Here is a 9,562-nt window from a genome sequence, read left to right on the forward strand (position 1 = left end):
ACGCCGCTTCAGGAATGCTCTGGGGCCCCTCGGAGCACGCTTTGGCATTTGCAGCCGAAGCAGCTTTGGGCAGGTGCCCCCGCCTCCCACCCACCGTGTCAGCTCAGACGTTGGACATCGCTTTGCAGTGAGAACCCCGGGGCTGCAAGGCAGAGACGGCGGCTGGGAAGCGCAGGCCCGGCTTTTCCCCAGGGGTGCAGGCACCTGCCCTGTCTGGCAGAGCGGAACGCCGACACGGCCAAGGACGCTCCCGCTGCGTGCGGCGGACGTGCCGGCGGGGCGACGTGCAGCTCAGCAGCCCGAGCGTGGCACATCGCGCAGGTGTGCAAGCGGGGGGCTGCCACTCAGGTGAGGCCTCCGCACAGCACTCGCTCCCACCTCTGCCGCCGCAGAGTGGCGGTCTGGTCTGCAGCAGGCAGGCTGGACGGAGCCAGCCCTGCCGCTGGGCGGGAGAGGGAGGCCCGGCCGCAGCGTTCGCTGCCCCCTGGGGAAGGCCTGGGCTTCGCTCACTCTCAGCCCGCCAGCAGCACGCAGTGCATTCGGAGCGGAGCAAGTCAGCCGGTGTGGCCCCAGAGCTCGACCCGCCCGTCCTCATGTAGACAAGCTGTAGCTGGCGAGTTGCTGCTGCTGTTCTTGTGAGCTTTATGCTGTCGGAAGCCTTGCGTCTTTGAATTTTTTCCAGAAAGAGGAATCTGTGCCCACGCACACCCTCCTCTCCCCTTGAAAAGGGTCTGTTAGCAGTGGCAAAGCTGATGGAATGAGTGGGGAGGGCTTTGCTGAGCAACTGGGGTGTGACGGGCACCAGCCGAGTGCACCCTGCTGCTGCCGCGAGCACATGGCTTGGGGGCGCGTCCTTGGAAGTCGCCCCAGCCCGGCCTGAACCGTGCCCGGGGCGGCCGTCACTCTGGAAGGGAATCCAGGGCCAAGGGCCAAGAAGAAAGCCGGGCAGGGCCACCCAAGCTGGGCAGGGCCACCCAAGCCGGGCAGGGCCACCCAAGCCGGGGAGGGCCAGGGGGGGCTCTCCCGGTGCCCGCAGGCGATCAGCAGCCATGCTTGGCTCCCACCTGTTTGCCGCAGGTTCCTCAGCCGGGCACCTTTCCGAGGCACCGGGCTCAACTCACATCCCCCCAGCTAGCCTGGACATGGGGAGGCAAGGGGATGGGAGCTGAAGACCCTCCCCCCCCCATTTCTCCTGCCTGACATGCAGCCCCTCCCCAGAAGCCCTCCCAGGCGTGGAGAGCAAGCGAGGGGCAGGCAGACACCTGTGCCACTGCCCAAGCAGAGTTTCCGGTGCTGTCACCGGCAGTCGGACTCGCCTGGCGCTTGATTCCACGCGAATTTTCTGCACGCACCGCACACAGCCAGCGGCCTTGTCTGGGGTGAACGGGAACAGCAGGAGAGGCGGCGGCGGCCTTCAAAGTGCACAGGGGCTGCTTTCTTTTGGCTTACAACATAAGCCTCTGCTGCTACCAAGGCAGCACTTTCCATTCTGGTGTGAATCTAGTGCTTAACAGAGCCAATTTCCTATTTTTAATCAATCGGACTACATATTTAGCCCCCTGCTAAAAATGGAACTGCAGATGCAAACATCTGCTCAGCTCTGAGCATGCGAGTCGCTCGGGATGGGGGCATGCAGGGGCGCCCCTAGAAACCCCCTCGAACGAGTCGCGCTCGGCCTTTCTTGCCTGTGGCCTCGGAGCGAGCGCCTTTGCGTGGGCCACCACTTTCCTTTGCGTGGCTCGGGTGGCTTTTCCAAGGCCCGTTGAATACTGAAGAGCCGGGACTGCAGGATCCAACGTCAGGTTTTGTTTGCCTGTCGATAGAGGTCTCTCTGCCCCCCACTCAAATTTTGAGCAGGTTAGACAGAATCCAGGGTGTCTCCAGCACCTTTCGAAGAACATTTCTTCCTTGGAGCATCATTTTCTTCTGCTGAAACAACAACTAACAAATGGCAAGGGGAGGGAACACGCCAGTCTCGCGGAAAACCCACCTTTATTACGAATATCGAGTCCCTTTTCAGACAGCCGCAACTTCGGCGGCCTCTTCACACGTTTGGTCTCAGAACTCCAAGGCACAATCTTTGTTAAGAAAAATTAAAATTTCAGGTGAGAAGACACTCTGGCATGCAAATGAGCTAATTGGGATGCTAATAAGGCCTCATAATGAGCTCATTGTCGTGACAATGTGCTTATTGTTATGCTAATGAGCTGGCAAAGAAGGAGCCCCTTGTCGTGGCAATTAGCTTGTTGTGGCAAGAGAGTCGTTATTATGCTAATAACGCAACGTGGCAATTAACTCGTTATGCTAACAAGCTTTTTATTATAAGTATTATGACTTATCATCATCCTCATCATCAGCATCCTCGTTTTAGTCTACCACCGCTGATGCTGCTCGCCCGCATTCGGGGGCTGCTGGGTTTGGGGATCCCGCCTCGGCGCGCATCTCCTGCCCGAGCCCCGCCCGGGACGCTGCCCGCCCCCCGCCGGCCCCCGGGGCGCTGGGGGGGGGGGGGCGCCGCGCTGGAGCGGCCCCGGGCACGGCCCACAGGGGGCACCTTCTCTCCGGAAAGGCGCCGCTCCTGGCCGCGCCGCCGCCCTGCCGCGCCGCCGCCTTGCCGAGGCCGAGCGTTGCCCGCGCCTCCCCGCTGCTCGAGGCGGGTGGCGGCGCCCCGTGCGCCGGGGCAGCCCGCGGACCCCGCGCCCCGGAGGCGCCCCGGTTTGCATCGCGCGCTGGTTGCGGGGGGGGGGGGGGCGGGCCGGCGGCTGGCGCTTCTCCCGCGCCCCTCGCTCGAAGAGGCCCCCGGCGGGGGGCGCGGGGGGTCCCGGGCAGGCGCCGGTGTCTGCGCCGTCCACATTTGAGCGGGCCCCCCCCCCCCCGGCCCCCGCCCCGGCCCCCGTGCCCCCGCTTCGGGCTTTTAAAGAGCTCGCCTCTCGCTCTCGCCTCGCCAGTCCTTACACTGGCCTTCTGCTGGGTGTGCCGGGGCACATGGGACAGGGTGGACGCCCTCTCTGTGGGAGAGTGGGGAGGAAGCGCTCTGCACCTGCTCAGAAGGCACTCGTGCATGTAGTTGTGCTGACCTCGTGCGGGTCAGGCCTGCCGCATGCACTGAAATTCTCTGAATCCGCCTTCTCCGTTGCCCTCCAGAAGGGCTGGTCTGGAGCACAATCCCGGGGAGTTATCTCCAGCTCACGATGACGGTATCGAATTTATCACCTCCCCAGGAGGACGATTTCTGTGGTCTTGCTTGCCCTGCTATGTCCCTGCTCAGGAAAGTTCGGGGGCCAAGAGGCCTCGGCACTGGCCCTCCATCATCTCGGCTCCCGGGGAGGCCCGGCCGTGGCCCAGCTGGCCGTGCCGTTTCAAACCCCTAATCCGATCTTCACGTTCCTGAAGGCTGGGAACGTCTCGCACCCCAAAAGGACAAAACAGAATTCTGCAGTGGGGTGAGACTGCCACCCCTGTGCCCCTCCAAGACCCACAGCCGGTGCCTGCCCCACTGCCACCCTCCTTGGCCGAAGAGGCATGGGGAGCGATGGTCTACCTCTGTGCTTGCGCAGAGGGCCTTTTGCACTGTGTCTTTCTGGCAGTTCATCAGAAAGTAGCACATCCCCTGGCGGGGACCCCTCCCCACTGGGACAGCCCCTCCGCTGGCGCCTCTGGGAGCTGGCGCTCCACCCTGGCCCCCAAGGGAGCCTCCCGGGCGGTGGGCTTCAAGGAGTTCCATGGCCGGCCAGGCTCCCTTCCCCTCCACCCTGGGTCCTGGCACAAGTCGCGGTTCTGCTGCAGCTCCTCCCAGACTTCAGCAGATTTCAGTTTTGACTCAGCGGATGGTGTCAGGGAACAGGAGGGAAAACAAGAGGGCGGGTGTGCAGGGGTGGGGGGGCGCAGTGGCGCCTTCAAAGGACTAAGTCAATATATTTACTGTCAATACTCAACAAGTGTGGAGAAGATTCTTTGGGGAGGCAGGAATTGAAGCAGCTGGTGGCCAGAGCTGGAGACTGCAGCAGGAGGGGCCCCTCCACCCCCCCATTCCTGAACGCTCTCTTCATGTCTCCCCTAAATCTGCCCCCCTTTCTGCATGCGTGCATTTGCTGCCTCTGCACCCCACCTTTCCTCCCAGCACCTGATGCTGCGGGCACCATCTCCCTGCTCTGGATTTTATCCTGATGATCACTGTGTGGGGTGGGCTTGGCTCAGGGCTGGCGACTGGCCCAAAATCAGCCAGGGAGCTTCATGAAACCCCAGAAGCACCCTGGTGCTAATCCCAGCCTCTTACCTTAAAGACCCTTCAGGGACTGGAAGAGGCAGTGTGGTCTAGTGGTTAGAGCACTCCGTGGCGACTCAGGAGATCTGGGTTCTAGTCCCCATTAGGCCATAAAGCTCACTGGGAGTCAGTGATTCTCCACTCAGCCAACCTCACAGGGCTGTTGGGAGGACAGAATGGGCTCGAGGAGGACTGTGGCAGCCCCCTTTGGGCCTTCACTGGATGGGAACAAAAAGCTTCAAGTGCAGCAATCAATCAGCGAGCGAGCGAGCAAGCATCTGATCGCATCTGTCCTGCGGGGCCCACTCCCAAAGTCAGAGGGACCCGAGTGGCCGAGGGGGCCACCTCACAGACCGTGCCGGCCCTGCAGTGGCTCTGGCAAAGTAAGTACCCTCCTTTGTTGGCTTCCTGCTCATCCTCCCTCTGCCCCCCCCCCCCAGAAACACACTGATTCACCGAAGACCTTAGTTTGGGGAGATGGAGGAACAGAACTTAGCTTTGTGCTGGAGGGAGAAGGCACTGAGGGAGAAAAATTCTATAGACGCTCTGCCCTTTTGAATCCAAACGAGAGTCTCTTTTTCATGAGATTAATTTCTGAGACTCCCTTAATCATCTTTGAGGGCGTATCTGGAAATGGCTTTTCAGAGCTACTCAGGAAACCAGCCAAGGGGTGTGTGGCGAGGGGGGGTGGCCTGTCGAAACAAAAAATAGAATCCATCCTTATTTTGAATCTTCTTTTTTAAGAGAGAGAGAGAGAGAGAGAGAGAGAGAGAGCCACCGCCAGTTCTCCGGGGAAAGCTGGGGCTTATTCCACCGCAGATCAGGAGAGAAAGCCACACGGCTCCAACACGGAGCATAGACGGGGGCTCCTGGTGGGGGGGGGGGTTTGTTGCACAGTGCTGGAAAGATCCGCCAGTCCAGCTGGCTCCCCAGGAAGAATGCGGGGTCTTGGCAGCTCCCTGGGCCTGCCTGGCGAGCAAACTGAAGCCAAGTGAAGGACTGCCCGGGGGGGGGGGGCAGCAGGGCCCCTTCCAGGACGTGGCAGGCCGTGGGGGTCATCCCCCAGGAGGCAGAGCAGCAGCCAGGAAGCCACGCAGGAAAGAGGAGCAGCCTGGGGAGACTTATCCGTGGGCCCCTGCTGGGTGGGGGCCCTTGGCAGGTGCCCAACTAATCTGCCTGCCACCGGCTCTGCCCCTCGTGTAGGTCACCCGGCCCTAGGGCTCCTGGCAGGGGGAGAAGCAGTGATGCTGCAGGCAGGGACCCCCACTTTCTTAAGCAAATGGCATGCAAACGCCTCCGTTTGGGGGCCCCTCTCCACTGTTTTGGCAACTTGGTGGGGCAAGTTTGCCGGGGTCCCAGGAACCCCCCGGCAGCCCTCATGCCGAGATGCCCCTCCTGCCGCTCAGTTAATGAGCATTTCTCATGGGGTTCAGCACAGCTCGTCTTCTGAGGAGGACCCTGCAGTCGGCTCACCAACTCGCCCTTCCGAAATTCCACCGGGCAAGTCCTGCTATTCGTGCAAGGAGACTGCCAACAGTAACGGAATAAAAAGGACAGAAAAATCCAAAAAGAGCCTTTTCCGGCACAGCCCCTGAAAACCTGTAATTTAAAAATTATTGCAGCTCGTTTTCTTGTCTTGGCAAGCCTGGGTGTTTGTATATCAGGTCCTTTCTCTCTTAAATACAGTTATTAGCCAGGCTGGGTGAAAATGAGAAATCCTCCTTCCCCCAGTGAAGACGGAAATGATGGCCGGCCAACTGACTCTGCGCTTTTCTTCCCAGCTTCCTCTCCTGCCTCCAAGGGCCGCCGCTTTCCCTGCCCCGCAGTGTCTGATCTGTGCGAGGTCTCAATGCTCGGCACTCGCTCTGCATGGGCTTCGCAGCGCTCAGCACCATCGGGCAGCAAGACGGAGCTCAAGGCAAGGGCCACATCTGCCCCCCGGACTCTTGAGTCTGGTCCTCCGAGGTGCCGCTACTGATTGCTGGCTTATTTCTAATGCTTTTCCACCACTCGGAGCACTATCCTAGGGCCTCCCGGCATCGCCTGGGGTCGTTCTGCGACGGCATCACAGGATGATTCAGAGTCGTGCTTCGGAGACCCTGCGATCTATGCCAAACCCTGAATCTTCACAGCCAGTGGCTGCCACCCCAAGGCTGTGAGGAGGAGGAAAGGGGCAGGGGAAGAAAGGGGCGTGTGGGGGGCAGGGAGGAGAGGCTGGCTGCCCCACACCCAGGCGGGGAGCAGGGGGGCTCTGGCCCAGTCTAGGAGGCGCTCAGCTGGACAGGTCGCCTTTGAGGTCAGTCCAGAAGACATATTTGGACCTTGCCCTTGCGTCTCCACGGCGCCCAGTGACCCCCCGGCTTTCATGCCGTTCACCCCCTGCTCCATTCTAAAGCTTCGCCACCGGCAGTAAGCCCACTGCGCTGGCAGAGGGTGGCACTGGCTGCTAGGATCCTGCCCCTTTGCCCGCAGCCCTGCCCACAGGGCGACGTGGCCCCCGAGCCACCACCACGAGGGCTGCGCCACACGCTCGGCCTGCAAGCAGCTGCTCGCGGAGGGCCGGCGCTTTGCTTCCGCGTTCCCGCCATGTCTCCTCGCAGCCTGGTTGCCTCTGCTGCACCGGCTCGCTCAGGACGAAAGTCCCCATGGCAGGTCCCTCAAGGGCGGGCCGAAGACGAGGGAAGGCTGGGGGGATCTGGTGGTGGAAAGCATCCGGAGCTGCAGCCCAAAGGAGGGGAGGGCAGGGCAGCCCCCCCCAGACACGCTCGGAGCACCAGCAAGGCAGGCCCTGAGGGGATGCGCACCGCGGTCCCGGGGCAGCGGAGAGAAGGCACTTGTCCCCTGCACCCGCCTCCTCCCATCGTCTCCCAGTCTGCACTGGTGCTGCGTCCTCCTGGCCCCTTCCCTTTCCCCATCTGGCGGTGCTTTGGCGTCACGTCACAAGCTCCAGCCGTTACCAGAATAGCAAGCAGCCCTTTCTAATCCCCCAGACACCTCATACTCCACATCTTCTCAGCGCCGAAAACGATTCTTCTCCCTTTCCCACCTCGGCAAGCAGCAGGTCTCGAAATAACACGCGGGGGGGAGAGCGGGCGGCCTGTGGCGGGTCGGCCATCCGGCGTGGCTGTGCCAACACGCTTGCCTCCACGCACGGCACCCCGGACTCTGTCCCGGGAACGGAGCAGGCCCTCCGCAAGCCAGAACGGGCAGCCGACGTGGCCCCTAGGAAAGAAGATGGGCTGGAGAGCTGCAGTCAGGGAGGGCCGAAACAGGACACGGCCGTTCTCCAGTCGCTCAGCAGTAACGGCCACAACTGACCGGACGGGTCAGCCGGGAAACGGCCCTTCCAGGCACCCCCAGCGGCACTGGCAAGCTTTTCACCTGCCTCCCGCCCCCTGCGCCCCCGCTGCTGGAAGAAAGAGGCCAGAGGCCTCCCCAGCAGAGGCTGGAGTCGCTTCTGCCTCTGTGTTAAGAGAAACGGGTCCCCCACTGTGTCTTGCATCTCCTGCGCAACATTTCCTGGGGGGACGAGAGACTGAGAAAAACGCCACAGCGCCCGAGTGCATTTCAGCCGCCATGTGGCTGCGTGGGATGCCCGGCCCGGCGATCAGGCCGCGCCGGAGTGGGCCCATCCCCATGCGCTTGGCGGCGAAAGGAAGCCCCGCAGCTTGCAAGAGGAGCAGCTCGCGGCTTGGGGCGGCTGTCGGGTGCCGGAGCACCAACCGCTCCTGCGCCTTGGACAGAAAACGCGTGCCGGGTTGCATTCCAGGGTTTCGCTGGACTTTTAATGCGTGCTCCTTGGGGAACGGGGGGGGGGGGGGGCGTTCGGTGGCGTGTGCTGCTGCCCAGGGCCCAGAGGGCCTTCTGGGCGTGCGTGCCGAATCGACCGGGACAGGTGACAGCAGGGGGAGGGCTTTCCAGTCGTGGCACGCCAGCTCGCTTGTGTGAGGGTCTCCCCAGATGCCACGGCGGCCCCTTCGCTATTCTTCAGCCCCACCGGAAGCCCCATCCGTGTGCTCACAGTCTTGATGCAGAGGATGAAAAGGCAAGATAGGAGAGACGGCCGAACGGAAGGAAACCTCCACCTGAGCCAGAATTTGGCATCCTGCCGGTGCCCCCCAGTGGCTCCAGGAAGCTCCACAGTGCGCGGTGGACAATGGAAGCGTGGGGAGTGCAGGTACGCCGTGGGGCACCGCAGGCTCCTCCTGGGGCTTGGGCACCCACCTGCAGGCTCCAGGAGCCCCAGCCAACTGGGCAGCCCTCTGCCTCTCCCCACGAGCATTGCCTGCAATCGCTCGCAAGGGGATCTGTCCTGGGGGACCCGCAGAGGAAGCCCCTGGCAGAATCGATCACGCACTTGGACGCGTCCTGTTCCACTCAGGTCTAACCAGGCCTGACACCCCCTTGCCCAGGAGACCGCCGTTGCCCCAGCCTGAACTGGGGCGCTCCGAGGAACTGGCTCGCGCTAACGTGATGCAATCGCGCTGCCCAGTGGAAGCTCGGGCTGACGGACCCTCGCCAGCCTGGCCGCCCTCCCCCGCGGAGTGGGACGGAGGCCACTTTGTGTGGAGAGCAATCCGATCGGATCAGGGTCAGGAGCTGGGCGAGGGGAAGGGACGGGCCCCTCCGGGGGACGTGGCGCCAGGACCGGGTGCGGCTTTCTGAAGGCCATGCGCGTCTCCGAGTCGCTTTGAGCCGAAGCGATGGGGCATGCGGCGACACACCGGCCATCCAGCGCCAGCCCGTTGGACTAATCCTTTGGGAGCACGTCGGCCGCTTTTTTAATAAAGAATCCCCCGCATCCACTCCAGAGAGGAGGGAGCTGCCAAAGGAAATCCATCAGGCCAGGAGAGCGCTCCTAGAACTGAAAGCAGGAGGCCTTTCGAGCAGAAAGCGACTCTCGGTGCCTAGTTTGGAGTGTGACCAGCCTCAGCAAGGTCGACCTCAAAATGAGCCGGAAAGTTCGGGGAAAACCGGGCAGAGCCGCCCGTGCCAAGCAGTCGTGAAGGCCTCTTCTGCAGCCCACCCGCCCACCCACCCCGAAATCCACGCAGCCCAGGCAAATCTGGTCTGCCGCGCCTGGAGTCAGGATGACAGGCTAGCTGAGCCCACACTGCGCTGAAGCCACACAGCCTTTCCCAAGCTGGCCTCCTCCAGCTGATTTGACTACAACTCCCATCAGCCCCAGTCAACCATGTTGGGAGTTGTGGCCCAGCACCCCTGGAGGACGCTAGGTTGGTGAAGACTGGCCTGACATCTGCCTAGGGTGGCCTACTTAGCAGAGGACAGTCCCCTCTT

Source organism: Varanus komodoensis, unplaced genomic scaffold (genome assembly GCF_004798865.1).
Source record: "Varanus komodoensis strain SLA01 unplaced genomic scaffold, ASM479886v1 scaffold29_3, whole genome shotgun sequence".
NCBI lineage: Eukaryota > Metazoa > Chordata > Lepidosauria > Squamata > Varanidae > Varanus > Varanus komodoensis.